This window comes from Psittacula echo (assembly GCF_963264785.1).
Source record: "Psittacula echo genome assembly, chromosome: 6".
Lineage (NCBI taxonomy): Eukaryota > Metazoa > Chordata > Aves > Psittaciformes > Psittacidae > Psittacula > Psittacula echo.
In genome coordinates, this window is record NC_137743.1 from 75,783,049 (window position 1) to 75,790,398 (window position 7,350).

Consider the following 7,350-nt stretch of genomic DNA (forward strand, 5'->3'; position numbering starts at 1 on the left):
TAACTAACACATTTCTTAAACACAGACACACACTTTTAAGCACACTATGTAACATTTATTGCTTGATATGAGTGCAACAAATTTACCATAACCCTTTTTAGATGCAGGTGTTTGGTGAATCTATTTGGACAGCTAAGTTATCTTCTGCTCTACCACATTCACATCACTATCTGTTTGTTTAACATCTAAAACAAGAACAGTTCAAGAGGAAGTGATGTAATGAAATTGTTTCTGTTTGAGCTTCTGAGTCTACGCCATTAACACTCTATATGTGAATAGTGGGAAGATAGTTATGATGTGTCATTAAAGACCGGTGACGAGCACACTATGTGTATTTTACAGAGTGGACAATACAAGCTGCTGAGTGCATTCAGCGTGCAACAGGCTTTCATAGCACCTCTACTATGTTTAGAGCTAAAACCCAACCCTCCTGTATGAAAAAGTTGCAAAACTTGCAACACTTCTGAATTACTACAAGAGATGGTCCAGTGTCTTTATTACATCTGATAGCACGGTTCCCACTTATGAACCAACCAACTTCCTGGGAGAATATTTTATGCCCACAGCACATTTTAATCTGACAATACAAAGCTACATTTCCAAGTTTATCGCCTCTGCTGACAAGCTGAAGGAATACTTCTCTCTCTTTGCTCCCCCTGATGCTTCATAAACAGTCGGTGGGACAGGAAAAGCTACCTGACTTCCCATAACTCCTGGTTCAACAAAGTAACCAAATTCTGCCCTCAGGTTTATACCTACAGGTTTAGAGTTAGGGAGGTTGGAACAGACTCAGGTTCTTGCTCTGCATCTGCGATTTTCTTAACAGTTCTGTAGAAGTCTATTCTATTTCACCATGTCGTTGTCTGACAGCATTCTGTCTGCTTGGCTAGAATAAACAGAAAGAAATGAAACATCCTGTTATACTTACTGGCTGTCTTGGAGGTGACTGGACTCTGTCTTCACAGGGGGAGAAAAGGGACTAGAGATTTTACTCTATATGCAAAGGATTCCCTAAGCCTCTTATCCACAGCACTGCCACTGAAGACTACTGGGGTAATATCTTAAAGACAAGGAGGTACAAACCACACGGAGAATGCTTATTAAATAAGATTGCTACCAGGAACCGGCCATGAAACACGCCATATTTGGGAAAAAGCTTGTCCTGAAAACTACATAAAATTCCTGCCTCTCTCACTGCTGGTAGCAGCTTTGTGGATTTCCTTGGAATACTTAACAAACAAAAGACACCAAAGCTGCAAAGGACATGGCTATGGGTTACGTAATTGTGAAGTAACTCCTGCACTACAGAAATAAGATTATGATAGTAGTAAATGGCTTCCCCCCCCCTTTTTTTTTTCTTGTATCAGACAATAGAACATCCAGTATCAAATAATCAAGAGTTGACTTGTTTCCCAAGGCTTTTACATCAGTTCTGACAGGAAGCAATTACAGGCAGTTTGTTCAGACACGATACTGGTATTACCTGTGTTTCTGCTGGAAAAACTGCACATTTAACTAAACGGAATTATTATGACAAACTTTAGTTATTACTGTACATATCTAAGAGACCAAACTTGTCAAATATCTTTCTTAATAAGTTGCTTCAACATTGCAAGCAAAGTTTACACACGTGTGTTTGCAGTTTAACACAGCAACATTCAAACGAGGGTAACTGATCTGTAGATTAGAATTATTTGTACAGGTAACAAACAAATTAAACTCTCCTCATTACAAAGCCTTACTTGAATACTATGTGATTGTTCAACTGGGATAGAGTTACACAGTTGAAAAGTGACATGGTTGGAAACTAAAGCCAGGCTATTCTGTGCTGTGTTTCAAAGTCTGTTTTCAGATGTTCCTAATCTAGTTTTAAGTTTTCACCATTCCATTTGCATTATCCCCAGAAGCTGTTACCAGCCAAGCATGAAGCAGCACTTTCTTCACACCAGAAATAAGCCCCCTTGGCCTCTATACCTGCCAGATTAGCTGCATCCAGTGGAAAGCAGTGTAGCCACTGGGCAGAAGTCAGTCTGGAGGAACAGTAGCTGCAGTTGGCAAAAGGGATCATGTTCTGCTAGTCAGAAGAGAGGCACTTAGGAAAGAATTGTCCTCTGCCCAGGAAGGTCTCAGTACTACACGTGAGAGCCTTGCCTATCCAAGCCTTCTAGGAACATCAGTGTGCTTTAGAGTTTTATGATCACAGAATCGTAGAATAGTTAGGGTTGGAAAGGACCTTAAGATCATCCAGTTCCAACCCCCCTGCCATGGGCAGGGACACCCCACACTAAACCATGGCACCCAAGGCCTCATCCAGCCTGGCCTTGAACAGTGCCAGGGATGGATCATTCACAGCTTCCCTGGGCAACCCATTCCAGTGCCTCACCACCCTCACAGTAAAGAATTTCTTCCTTATACCTAACTTGGACTTCCTCTGTTTAAGTTTGAACCCATCACCCCTTGTCCTATTATATAATTATAGAGTTAAATAATAATAACATTTGGTTCCCCTAGCTGGATAAAATGCTAGAAATCTGATGCAACTGTTTTGGGAAGGCTTATTACATATCTGCAAGGCAAAGATTACATATCAGCATTAATTATCAAGACCTCATTTAGATAATCAAATTTACCTTTCATTATTGCTCTTCTGCATTCTTTGTATATTTTAACATTTTGCCATGAACATCTTAACATTATTACAGGAAATTATATTATCTATGGTAGGATTTTTTAAATTATGTGAAAAATCAATGTGAACATACCTACATACAGAGCAGTTTAGTACTCTGAGGAGTAAAAAATATCATTATGACTACAGAGCACTTGAGAGAAAAATCTTTGAGTAGTCCTCCTAAGTACACTCATAAGACTGAAAGTAATAAGTAGCTAACTAGAAATCCACATTTAAATATGAACTGCCTCCTAGGTGCTGGACTTTTATTTCAGGGTAAAGCTGATATAGCTGAAGCTTGCAGACCTGTTAATTTTCTGTCTAAATAACTCCCAAAGCTCTTTTCTGAAAAGGGTCAGAAACTTTTTCTTTCTTGCACAAAAAATACTTGTTTTTCTAAGGATGATTACAATTATTCTGTCAACTCACAGGACTTCAGCACAATCTAATTGCAAAACTTGACTGACTGAACTAAGAAACGGATAAAGGAGAGAAATGCAAGTATCTGCTATAAACAATAGTTTTGTTTCTAGGTAACGCAATAGCTAGGAAGAATAGAACTGCTAGATGCAGGAGACTTTATGTACAAACTATGAGGCAATGAGTGACACACATTTTAATGTAGATAAACGCAAAAAAAGATAGGACCAATGAATAGATATTTGCTGATAAGAAAGAAACAAATATATGTGAATGCAGTGGAGATAAAGAGAGACACATCTTCTGTTCACAATACACCTAAAATGGCCAAAGTGATTAGGGAGAACATCACTATGTAATGTATGTAATGAGGTTGGATTATAGCAAAGAAAAGCACAAGTTGCCTCTTAAATAATGAGCAGCAGCACTGGTCTGATTTTATACTCTTTTGGATCTCCCTTGAATACAACCCTTTGTCTGAAATACAACACAAAACGGACCCAAGATATAAATATATTTCAAAATGCTTTGGAAGAAAACCAGCAGCTGTACAAGAAATTCCTCACAATAAAACCAAAACTTGGGGTTATTAGGGCTTGAATTCTGAAGACACATAGTACTTGACTTTTGCTGCAATCCCAGTCATTTCAATGCCTCAGTTGGTTTCTGTCCCTTCCTTGTCATTTAGTTGCTCTGATAATTCACCTGCATTTGCCAGCTGACAGGAGTTCTGGAGAAGTTGTTTAACAAAAAGCCACAAACCCTAAAAGCACAGCCCTGGAAACTATTGTTCAGCTGTCTGAAGGATGGTTAGAGAATCTCCAGTTTCACACCTACCACACCTCTCCCCCACTATGAAATACCAAGAGAATTTGTCTTCATGAAGGTCAGACTTAGAACATTCAGAATTTGGCACGTTACAAGTCACCAAAAGAATAAAACCCTCACACCCTGAAACTGGGCTAACCACTAACTTCTTTATTTGAAGGCAGACTTTGGCATAATCATTTCAGACTTGCTTAGGAAGCATGGGGAGTGATGGCTGAAAGGTACCTCCCATAGGTAAGATGCAGGAGGACATCACTGCATTTTTTCCCTGGAGGGAATGAATCAGCAGGAAGACAGCATGTGTCTTGTAAAAATCAGCAGGACAGGCCCTATGATCAAAACAAAGAATGAAGAAAATTAACTCATAAAAGCACTAGCAATTTGCCTTAGTTTTAGAGTGGTGAAAACTACAGGAGATTGGAGTGCCTAGAGCTTGATCATTTTCTTAGGAAATAAACACCAAAAATACACATACAGAACACCCACCCCAAGCCCTAAATACAGCATATTTGACTGTAGGAAATGGAATGTGCTTGGTGTGCATGGAATAAAATGTTAAATGGCTTTCCTATACAAGTTACTGTCTTGGATTGCCAGAAGCACATCTAATCATGTGATTAGATGATTTGGGACAAGATCTTACATAGCTATGGTGGCATTTAAGCTTTCACTCTTCAGATGCAGTATGAGCCATTCAGCTTTCATTACCTTGAATAGGATTATGATCTTTGAATATGGTAATACCTGCCTTTTTTTCCCCCATCAATTCCCATGAGCTCTGTGCTGCTCCAGGGATGACTTAGCTGGTGACAGCTATTCATATTTATAAGACCAAAGTGTTCCTTCTGCTTCCACCATTCTTCCCTCTTTCCTTCTGAGTTTTCTTTGAAAAGAAGTCTGTGCCACTTTACATTCATTCCCTTTTCAGCCCTCACCAACAATTCTGGCTTGATCTAGGTTATGTACTCAATTCAGTCTGGCTGAACTGTGTCTCCTCCATAACTGAGAAGCTCAGGTACAGGTTGCAGGAAACCTGATGGGTGTCCTATGTGAATGCAAGTCATCAGCCTGCTGGAAGTCTGTTAGACCATGTACTGGACTTACTACACAGAGCTAATAACACATTGCTGTACATCTGATCTGTCTTACTGTGCTGGTCAGTATAAAGTTACTGTAGTACCAAACTTGTCATCCTCTGGATATGTGGGGATCCAGTGGTCTACACTGCTGAGCATCCAATTGATCACTGCTCAAAGGCAGTAGAGTTAAAAGGACTGGAATATTACAAATGCTGTGCACACACAAAACCAACTCATCAGCTCTTCTAGTGTTAGTAGCTCATAGGGGAGGGGTTGTCTGCCCATGGTCCCTTCTACATCCTGTTCTCTGTTGCTCGGAAGGCTGCACACCTCTTTGCCCCTTCCCTCCATCCCACTGCTCTGCCATTGTGTTCTTCAGCAGGATTGTTCTCCTCAGTGTAATACTAGTTTTACGTATATACCAATAAGTGTTTAGATTTATTTGGTTTCATATTTTGCAGCTTCTTACATATGGTCTCAGTTTATTTATGGAACGCTAAATACTCACTAAAAACAATGGCCTCCTGTTTATCTCTTCTGGATTTTATACTCACAATAGGAATTCTGGGACCCAAGTTTGACAGGCATTATTTAATATAGACAGTATCAAATGGGGCTGAGAACAAGTATATTCACTCTGATTTAAGCACACTCTTATTTAAACATAACTCTTACCACCATGGAACATCCTTTCTTGAAGAACAGAGGGTTATAATCTGTTTTGTATAATTTGTTTAAAAACCATAAGGGCCTCTGGTTATCAACAAAAACCAAACAGCTTCTTAGATTTTGTATCTTTAGGTAGGCATAGGCTAAGCCAAATGGGAGAACCAGCGGCAGACAGCATCATTAAGTTTAGTCTGTACCATTATTAAACCAATGCCTGTGCCTGCTTTTGAGATACCAGCTAATGGCTTGAGGTACCTTTCCTTGGAATCAAGATCAAGGTTCTGATTATATTTGGTCATTAACACTTTTATGTATTTTTCTGACCTTTTACTTTTTTTACTCCTTATCCAGTGCAGTCTGGTTTCGTTACTGCCTGTTTTCTTGGAGAGAATATCAGGCTACAGGGTATGCATTTGGTAATTAATATACTTGTTATCAAAAGTGCCTTTTGCAATACATCTGCATTCACAACCCAGGAAGCCCAGTGCTGAAGGATCCCAAAATTGTGTTCCCAGTTTTTTCATGGCAATACCCACCAGCAGAAGTACTGAGGTTCAGTAAGATCCCAAGCTGTTAGAACCATCTCCCACCAAGGTGACTGCAGTGTCCCATATTAATCACTTATACTAGGAACACTGTGGCCTCAACTCACCTACACAGTGTGATTGAAATCTGGACAGTTTTGTGGGGACAGAGTAATCTTTAGGAGAGCAGGATGCCATATCCACCTCCTCTCACCCAGCAGCTCTCTGGTTTAAGCTGATTGACAGGCAGTAGCTGGCCCTGTGAAAGTTCATATTGTTGACAGACTGCTTGCATGCAAGGTTATTGATGGTTTGGAGGAAATGGGGTTTCTGAACCATGTAGGTGTTACTGCTGATGTCTTTTGCCTCCCTTTCCAAACCAGACGTATTTTCCCACAGTAATGCAAAACCTAGTTCACTCCTATGCAGTAAGCAGCATAACACTTACTTGGAATTAGGCTTTTGTGAGCAAGGAAACAGCTGACATGAACGTGGAAATGTTTGTCTTCCTGATCAGCATTCCCCTAAGTATTACAGCCATTTACCTATTATACCAATGAGCAGGTAAAGGGTAATGGTACATAATAAATGTTTGGCAACCAAGGTTGCATCTTCCTGCTTTACTCAGAACTCGGAAGGCATCCAGCATCACCCAGTTCGTGGTGAGAATGGAAGTCAACAGGAACCCAAGAGCTGATCTTAGCCTCCCTTTTGGCAAGAAAACTACCACCTGGTGAACCACTTCTGCAAGTAAGCTGGTTTGCAACCAGCTTGTGAAGCCCTTTGTTCTCACAAAGAATAAGCTAGAGATACTTCACTGCAGTGACGCCAATCAAAGAAGGCCTAGGGATGTGAAGCGCAAGATAAAAGGAAGCAGCGGTGCTCATGGTACAGTGCCCAGCTTCACATGCTTCCCAGCCAGTTTCCAGCCAGGTTCTCAGGTGAGAGAAAAACAGATTTGTTTGAAGGTCACCCATTCTTCTGTGCCTTAATAAAGTTTCTGGTGAAGTGTTAGTTATTCTCAGAAGAATTATACCATCAGAGTCACAGCTTCATGCCAAGAGATTATAATATGGATATGCTGGGCCCAAGCCCAAAGGGAAAGTAGTTTTGTGAAGCCTAGTAACAGCTTGTATAGTTTAAGAATTTTCTAGTCTCT

General features: G+C 40.2%; 1 protein-coding gene across 1 annotated transcript in view; it reads right to left on the minus strand.

Annotated features, from left to right (window-relative positions):
- The window catches only part of SLC39A10 (solute carrier family 39 member 10), a gene marked incomplete at its 3' end in the record, with an annotated part of 57,834 nt that extends 56,847 nt beyond the window's left edge, over nucleotides 1-987 (minus strand). Inside the window, exon 1 of the mRNA XM_080621713.1 lies at nucleotides 929-987. The remainder of the gene's footprint in view (nucleotides 1-928) is intronic.
- Nucleotides 988-7,350: the final 6,363 nt, after the last annotated feature.